Here is a 9680-nt window from a genome sequence, read left to right as displayed (position 1 = left end):
AATTAAATAGTACATGGAAAAAATTGATTTTTGTCTGTGGTTTACTAAGTTTTCTTCCAGTGTAAAGTTCCACCTAAAATGAATACTTAACCCTACAACATATACTCCATGTTAATTTCTATGTAATAGTGTGAGAACTGGTTAAAACATCTGTTATTTATGCACTATATCTTGCTTGGAGTAAATCATTTAGACTAGTTCAACATTATTAAACCACCTAACCTTTTAGAAACTAATTAAAACAAAGAACTCTTGGAGAGGCATCTAAGATATAATGCTTCATACAGGCAGAAATATTTTTGTAATATTCAGTGTAAATCATATCTTGGGTAATAAAAGAAAACATGGAAATCATTTTTTATTCATTTTAATGTAAACCTGTAGATTATCTGGTAGTTTTTATTTACTAACAATTATTTTAATTAGCTCCACAGTATGTGATGTTACCAGCATGATCTAATAGAAAGAGCATAGACTTGTGAGTCAAATAGTTCTGAATAAAGATTCCAACATAAAATATTAGCTTTTTGATAAATATCTGCTTTAATGCTTAAAGCCTCAGTATCATTATTTGTAGAAACATAAATATAACTACAATTCTTGTGAATATCGATACCGAATGTAGAACATTCCCAGTGTCCAAACTCAGCAATGATTTAGATAATGTAGCTTTTCTCTGCATCCTTATAATCATCTGGCTTCTAAAAAAGTGTAACTTTTAACCCTGCAGTTCCATTAAAACAGTTTCCCAGTCTGCTCTCCATAATATTACATTGAAAACCTTTTCTTTTTGAAAAAGTACTATCCATGACTTCAGGTATTGAAGTAATTAGGCATAGATATTAGGTACAGAAATAATACTTAATGCTCATGTAAAAGAGAAGAAATTATATTAATTTATACTGACTCGTGGTAGATATAATGGCATACATAATTCATTTTCAAATATATTTCCACATCATTTACTCTTCTCACTTGCATAAAGTTAGAAAAATTGGACATATACATTCAAACTCATCACCATTTACATTTAAGCATATATCATCCTAGGTTTATTTTTCCTTTGTGTATATATGTGTGTATATATGTACATATTCATGCATATGTGCCTGCATGCATCTGTTAGTCTATGAAAATGCATGCACATTTTTGATCACACAGGGCATGTTCTGTTGCCTGCTATTAACTTTTCTAAATATATCATTAATGTTTTTCCATATGATTGAATATTATTTTAAAATATGGAGACTTTAAATGCAAATTCCTTGTAGATAATCTGACTCCAAGTGAGAAAATACTGATGTTCTTTCACCTAGCAAAATGAATATTAGGTATGGTGGAGAATTAGTAACATTTGGTGGTAGCTGAATATTGTTTTGATTTTTTTTTAATTCCCCAAGTAAAGGATTGGTAAAGACAAGAGGCACTAGAGACTAAGATGACGTCTATGCTCAGACTATTCTAATAGGGAAATGTTCGTTAATGAGGAATCTCTCAACGTAAAGGAGGGAGGGAGCCTGAGGTCTACAGGGGCAGATAAGTAAGGGAATCTGAGGAAGAGTAGAGGTGGTCTTATCTAAGTCATTTGGGAAGAATGGACATGGATATTATCAAAGCAATACTGCAAGAAAGGAGATTTTTCAGTTAGCCATTTCCCCAGAACACAGAAAAAGTGGAGAGATGCCTTAACTATTACTCTTTTCCCGGTATATAAACATTGTTAGGCCTCATGAATATAGGCATAAGAAAGAATTTGTGAATTTGGGGCAATTAGAAAGCTAATCTGGAGAATTTTGGTCAATGCAGCCAGCTGTTCTAATTCAGCACCAAGATTTATAGGCAATGAATTAAATACTTTCCCTAGATATGTGTACAATTAGTAACTCAATTCACAACTATAATGCACTAATATAATCATCAAATAATAGGTGTAAGTGAAGTCTCGTTATCATCTAAACTTCAGTCTTTGGTATTAATACTTCTCCAGTAGGACAGCAGAAATTAGCTCCCATTTCAAAATCCCCATCCATATTGCATATCTCAAGGGAATTACAAACAAGGAAAAGAGTTTGCTATTTCACATAAACTAACACATGAATCTGTCCAGTGACCTGCAACTCAGTTTCGCCATGTGTGTATGCCGCCCTGCTGGGTCCGTAGACCATTGCCCAGACCACTCCCAATATCCCCACAGACCTAACACTGCCAATAACTCTCCCCGGCCATGGCTACCATTATGTCACCACTTGTCACAAACACAATTTCCTTGCAGGCACCTGTATATGTTATCACATTTAACGAGATCTTAATGAAATCTCAGGGACAGTGAAGAGCTTTACACAGGAGAGTAACTTCAAATAGCTGAGCTAAGGCTTTTTCCTCTTTGCTAAAGGCCACCCCATTAAATTGCTGATTACTTTGGTGTTGTTAAATAGCTTTCATATGTTTCCCAATGGTGGGCATGTTTTTTTTTTCTTACCCTCTGCTCAAACTCCTCAAGGAAATTTACCTATAAAAGAATCTCAGAAGGCACACTTTTTATGGGGGGGGCGGGCAGGAAGAGGAGGGCGGGGCAAGGGACGGACTAGATGATTCAAACAAATCAGATGTAGCACATGTAAAGCAGTCACTGGTCAATTACTCTGATACAATCCGTGTGAAATTTATATGGCTCAAGGTTCTACTTGCACACTAATCTGAAGGGAGTTTTCAAAGCAAAAATTGCACTGAATAAGTTAAATAGGCCAGGAGGATTTTATCTGAGACTATTGCAATAGGGGTGAAGGGCCAGAGCTCACCCAGTGCTAAACTCTATTGTAACGAAGGACTTGAGAATTTTAAGAGCTGGAGTCAGGGATCTCAGGCCATCTGTGCTTGCAAATTGACTCTACTCAAAGGAAAAGTCATCTTCCTCTTATCTTCTTGACAGGAGATAGTTTTAGCACTTGCAGCAAGGTACCTGCTGAAGTTAGGCTCCTTCCTACCCTTCCACAAACTGGGAGATAGAGGTGTTATCTTCTTTGATGATTCCATTTCAAAGGTATTGTTCTTAAGTCCTTGAGAAAGACATTCCTGAGTTGTAAAACTACAAGAAGCTTTTTAAAAGATGTATATCTCAAAGGGGCAGGGCAAGAACTTGTAATTACAAGTTTCCTAACAGTAAATTCTCTAAGAAAAGGGAGGTCAAGGATTTAGAGGCGGGAAGAAGTCTGTCTCAAGTTTAGTCAAGCTGAGGGGAGTGTCTTGGTCAGATCTGAGAACTCCACTCTGTGAGTTTGTACCCATATTCACCCTCATTCCCCAAAATGTAGATTGCATAAACAACAAATATTGAATCAGCCCACTGAGATGTGAAGATTATTTGCAGTTGCATTTTACCTAAGCGATCTTGACCAAATGCAATGCATTGCTCTATTACATATTTTGCTTCAGAAATTACTGTTACCCTTGTGCACCAGTTAATTTCTCTTCTCTTACAAATTTAGGTACAGGTCTGCTCACCATTTTAAAGTAAAATGAAAAGATTTATATCAAATATGAAAAATAGAAGCTTGATGCCTTTCACTTCTCAGAAGTCGCCTATGGTTTCCAACTCAGTGTACCTAATGACTTTGCAGACGGAAGAAATTGGGTACTGAAGAAAGTCATGGAGCATCATGAAGGACTCTGGGGATGGAAATGGGATCTATAACAAACATTAGCAACTACAGCAGTAGTCGCTCTGGATAGAACACAGAGGCTGACCAGCAAGTAGGGACCTTGCCCATGTATGCCTAAAGTATATGTTGAATAAATAAGAAACACTTGTTCAGCCAGGAGAAAACATTAGAGCTACCAACATGTATTGAAATTTGAGGCTCTAATCATTAGTAGCATGTTCCACGCCCCCTGATTTGTAGCATACAACTTAAGTGGTTGCATGTGACCCTCGCTTGCATTACTTTGTAGGCCTAAAAGTATTAAATATCTGAGTCTCATCTAACTGTTCTGCAAATATTTGGGAAGCAAACTCATCCTGCAGTTCTGAACCATGGAGCAAGTTGGCATCCGCTAAATCTTTCCTCATCCATAGAGGCAACACTTTGCATTCCTTCCACTCACCACAAAACTATTTCATCTGAACTGGGAAAGTGAACAACATACCTCAAAGCAGAGGAAAATTTAAGGCTTTCTCAAGTTTTTCAGAACATTTTTTAAATGTAGAATAATGAGCTCTCAGAATCAGACATATTCATAATTATTACTAAATTCTACCACCCTGTCCAGGAAACTACCTATTAAGTGATAATGTTGTTCAAATGATACAATTTTGTGATAAAACTTAGGTGGACTTCAGTTCTTTAGAGAAGTAACTTAAGCATTTTCTGTACGAAGGAAGGGGAGGGAGAGAGAACAACGCAGTGACTAAAACAGGAATCACAGAGCACAGAAGGACTTGCTTGTGAGTTCCCTCGATACTGAAACAATGGTTTCATGGGAATGAGCTCCTCTTGGACTAACGTTAGGTTGCCAACATATTGCCAAACACTTAGAGATAAGTAAGTCTTAGCCTGGTAGAATGATACATTTTTTTTCAGCTGGAAGAAACGTATCTTTGTGAAATAATGTGTTTTGAAAGCAATAGACAATTCTTTTGAATCTTTGTTGTAAGGACAGGAGAGAGAGTCTCTTGAGAGGATGTGGGTTTAAGGGAAAATATTACATGAGAGATTATTCTGCATGTTTAAATGCTAAGGAGAAAGATTCCAGAATAGATACTGGCCCATAATAGGTACTCAGTAGTCAATTAATAAATTATTGAATTATGAATAATTAGGTGATATAATAATATAGAATTAATAATAAGAAAATTGTGAGGAGGGATCATGAGGGTAAAGCAGAATAGGTGAAAGAGATTGTCAGTGGAGTATAAGAGGGTAACTTCTTCTTTAATAAAAGAGAAGATAAGGAAGATCCTTACTGAACAATTATTATTATTATTACTGATTTTTGTAGAAACATTTGTACATGGGGTCATCTGTTGGGGCTGATGTTAAGAGTGGAAGTGTGTGGTGAAGGATACTACAAAGAGAACACAGAGCACTAGAGATAAGAATAGTCTGAAGGAGATTTATAACGTGTATTATGTGTGTGCCGGAGATGGTAGAGTAAGCTGAGTAGGGAAGTATGGAAGTACTGTAGCAGAATTACTGTTGCCTTAGTTGGTGTAAGCAATTGTAATGTTTGGCCTTCCCAGAAACCCCAGTCTACCTAATTGCATGTCCTCTTTCTTCCCTTCTTTAACTGTCATGGTTCAGGCAGGAATGGAAAAGGTGGACGCTGGAACACATGAAGTCATGATTCTCTGTATCTTTAGAAGAAAGCCAAGGGTGAGCCAAAGAGGTGTAGGAAGTATCCAATGAAAATTTCAAATTTAAAAAGGAATCCAGAGGAGGCATATGAAATCTCATAAGAGAGTGAAGTATTTGTGAACTGTCAGGTCAAAAAAAAGCATAGAAAAAAAGTGGAGAAAAGAGTAGATACAAATATGGTATGCCAAATCAAAATAAGAAAAACAAAAATTAAATACGTGTAGTACATTCTGCTCATTTGCAAACGTCCACCATTGGGGTTTCATAGCTTGGAAGGGAAGTCTTGGAGATGTGGTGTCAGGAGGCTGTTTCTGTTTTCCTGCTGGTCTGCAGGTTGGATGATGGGAGCAGAATAAAAATAAATATTACTTCATATTATGTCCGTGGTCCTGGAGCAGTGGTGGCCTATCATTCTTCAGTGCACCTCAGAACTTTGGGACAGTCCTGAATCTAGAACTTCCAAGACAGCTACCTATTTTACTCCAGAATCCTGCTTGGTGCTGTCTGAGCTCTTTTTGTGATTCAAATCAAATGAATCAAAACCAAAAATGCATTTTCCCATAAAAGAGAATACTATACTTTACTGTCTTTCACCCACTGTTTTGTCCTGTATGCACCTATCTCTATATATCTGAATTAAATACACAGCGGTGACGATATTTTACTATAGAAAAAAGAATAAAAATACTTGTTATTAAGACTCAGACTTTTCCAAATAATTTATTACAGACAGGGCCAAGATAGTTCATGACTGATATTCATTTCCCCAGGTATAAGCATAAGAATTCCTCTACATTCTGAAAAAGGTAAATGTGTTTTCATTTTGTTACTGAAGAAACAATCAGCAACACCAAAATCTTTTTAACTGAGGTTGTTTTTTCCCTTCCTCAGTATGAAAAGAAATTCTTAAATTAATTTCTTTAGAAAATTTTATTTTATACTTCTTAATTTTTCCGGAGGCATATTTGTCCTTTTGTGCACTGTAGACAATTTGGAAGGAATAAATCCAGCACATTTTCAACTTGAAAATAGCCATTTAAATATATTTACTTTGTAATTTATTTTATCTTTTCTTCCCAAAAAACACAAACAAAAATAAATTAGAGGAATATAAAATGCATATCATTTTACAGTCTGCTTGTGTATGTAACAAGAATCATGAACATGTTTTATATACTTAAATTTTTTACACTGAATTCTTAATGACTAATTTCCATTTTATGGATGAACTATAATTTATTTACTTAATTCCAGCATGTTTACATAGTTGACACATTTATGATATAAGGTATGTAGCTGGCACCATTCTGATAGATGAACATTTTTCATGTGAAAAATTCTATCCTGAGGACCAACTCAAAGAAATTCAATAGCTATACCAATGGGCATGCACAGATGAAGATTTTTGATTCATGTTCCAGCTGATTTCTAGAACTTTCACCAGTTTACATTCCCAATTTAAAATGAGGATGTTCATTAATCCCTATGGCTTGATAAACTGGTTTTTAATTATTTTCATCTTTTTAAAATGTTAGAATAAAAATTCTATTTGTTGCAGTTTTTAAAACTGGTTTGTGAGAGGTTGAGCAATTTCATGTCCATGTGTAATTTACATTTATTTTCAAATTTACTTACCTATACTGTTGCTATTTTTATTATAGTAAGGATTTTTCCACATGTTAAGACTATTAAGACATATTTCACATATGTTGGATGTTATTTTCCAATGTACATTATTGCTATTTATGGTGTTTTTGAAGTTTGCTTCATTTATCTCTGCACAGTCCACTCTCCTTGAAGAATCACCAGTCAACTTTTTCTGCACTGTGATTCTTATTGGTACCATTCTGAGTCTACACATACTCTTCATTCCTCCATGTCCTTATGCAGCAGCTTTATTCTTTATTCATAATTATTCTTCTCTCATATGATGAGTGGCTGTTTAGGTCTCTATATTTTCCCACTTCTTCCTCCTTCTTCACCTTAAAGATTGATAGCCATAATATTATTTGTACTTCCATTGATTGGTGACATTTGTTCACTTAAATAATAAGCTTTCTTCTTCTATTTATTTTTCCATCAAATTTTATTCAGTATCTCAACTGCATTCCAGGTAAAATGAGAACATTAACACTCTGAAGCTCTCTTCCATTTTTCACTCTCCTTTTAACTCCCACTTTCTGATAGTTCGAACCTTACTTTTACAAATTTGCTGAGCATGTTGACCTATATATCTATTCTTTTACTTTATATTTAACTATCACAGTAATGTCATCCATGCTTCCATGAGACCAATATGCAGTCGCTATATTATTATATATTTTTTAAAATAAAACCATTTATTTATTTATTTGCTTATTTATAATTAAATTTTTTAAATTTATTTATTTAATTGTTATTCAAGTAGTTTTCTTTCTTTTACTCCCACCCCAGCTCACCCCCAGTGCTCCCCACCTCCCCCCAATTCCATCCCCCTTAGTTTTTGTCCATGTGCTCTTTATGCTAGTTCCTGTAAATTCTTCCCCTTTTCCCCTGAAATTTCCTCCCTCTTCCCTCTGGACACTGTCAGCCTGTTCTCTATTTCAGTGTCTTTGGTTATAATTTGCTTGCTTGTTTGTTTTGTTGTTTAGATTCCTGTTAACGGTGATATCATATGGTATTTGTCTTTCACTGCCTGGCTTATTTTGCTCAGCATAATGCTTTCCAGTTCCATCCATGATGTTGCAAAGGGTAGGAGCTCCTTCTTCCTTTCTGCAGCATAGAATTCCATTGTGTAAATGTACCATAGTTTTTGGATCCATTCATTTACTGATGGGCACCTAGGTTGCTTCCAGCACTTGGCTATTGTAAATTAATATAGGTACAATAACTATATTGCCCAGGCAAGTATGCTAGAATAATATTTCCTTCTCCTGTGTTATTCTAAAAGTAAAAGTCTTCTTACTTCAAGGTTTTGACTTTAATTGCTTAAAACCATGCTAGTATTTAGTTTGCCTAGGTTTCGACCACAACTTTATTTTTGAGAATTTTCCATTTCATATCTATTTGTAACTATTGTATGTTACATCATAACTTTTAGAAAGATTTCTGTATTTCCTGATTTGTTTTCTATTTTTTCCCTGGTTGAATAAAGAATCAGATGCGTTATTCTCTGTCTCCTGATTCACAGCATCTTCTATGGAATGGGTTTATTCTCCTTCTCCTCTCTGGGACAGCCTTCCATCCTCTGCTGCAATCCACACTGACCACTATTTAGGCCCACTGCCGAGGGGCTGCAGGAGATTTCCATCTCTGTTTTTCCTAACTATGTGCACTCTTTCCTGGAGCATATATCCTTCTCATTTAAAAAAAGTCTCTCTTTGGAGAAATGCCTGTTCATGTCCTCTGCCCATTATTTAATCCGATGGTCTGTTTTTCGTATGTGTTATGGTATATGAGTTTCTTATGCATTTTGGATATTAAAACCTTATCAATATGTATGGACCAAGAGGGGATTATGATAAGTGAAAATATCAGACAGAGAAAGCAAATACCATATGATTTCACTTATGTGTGGAATCTAAAAAAAATAAATAAATGAAGAAACAAAACAGAAACAAACTCACAGATACAAAGAATAAATTGGTGGTGGTCACATGAGAGGGAGGTTGAGGGGGGGAAATGTGCAATAAAGATGAAAGGGATTAAGAAGTACAAATTGCTAGTTTATAAAAATAGTCAAGAGGATGCAAAACAGCATAAAGGACACAGTCAATAATATTGTAATAACCATGTTTGGTGTCAAAATGGTGCTACTAGACTTCCTGAGTGGTCACTTATAAGGTATATAATTATCTAATCATTATATTATGCACCTGAAACTAATATAATATTGTATGTCAAGTATAATTGAAATAAAAATTTTCAAAAATGCTCTCCTAATTTTGTCATTCATTTTATTTTATTTTTTATTATTATTTTTTATATGGAACGCTTCACGAATTTGCATGTCATCCTTGCGCAGGGGCCATGCTAATCTTCTCTGTCTCATTCCAATTTTAGTATATGTGCTGCCGAAGCGAGCACCATTTATTTTAAATATGCCCCATTATTGTCACATGTTGTATTTTCAACACATACTCTGAAGGAAGGATCCACCACTTGCTAACTGTATGAACTTGGATGATTTGTTCAACTTTCCTGATTTTTGCAATCGGTAAAATGAGGATTTCCCAGCAGTTATCTATTTCATAGCACTGTTATGAGAATTAAATATATTAGTATTTATCATGCACTTATGACAATGTGTGGCATCTAGTAACCTTTTTTTCTGCCAAGAGCTTGTTAGAA

The 9680-nt window shown here is 35.1% G+C and overlaps 1 non-coding gene across 1 annotated transcript; it reads right to left on the bottom strand.

Annotated features, from left to right (window-relative positions):
- Positions 1-9309: 9309 nt before the first annotated feature.
- On the bottom strand, positions 9310-9416 carry LOC118979914 (U6 spliceosomal RNA). The gene has a single exon (XR_005065009.1). It is a non-coding gene; the product is annotated as a U6 spliceosomal RNA (small nuclear RNA).
- Between the last annotated feature and the right edge of the window lie 264 nt (positions 9417-9680).

This window comes from Sturnira hondurensis, unplaced genomic scaffold (genome assembly GCF_014824575.4).
Source record: "Sturnira hondurensis isolate 20B ecotype Veracruz unplaced genomic scaffold, ASM1482457v3 Scaffold0022566, whole genome shotgun sequence".
NCBI lineage: Eukaryota > Metazoa > Chordata > Mammalia > Chiroptera > Phyllostomidae > Sturnira > Sturnira hondurensis.
The sequence above is the reverse complement of the archived record's forward strand: the minus strand, read 5'-3'. Positions and strand labels throughout refer to the sequence as shown.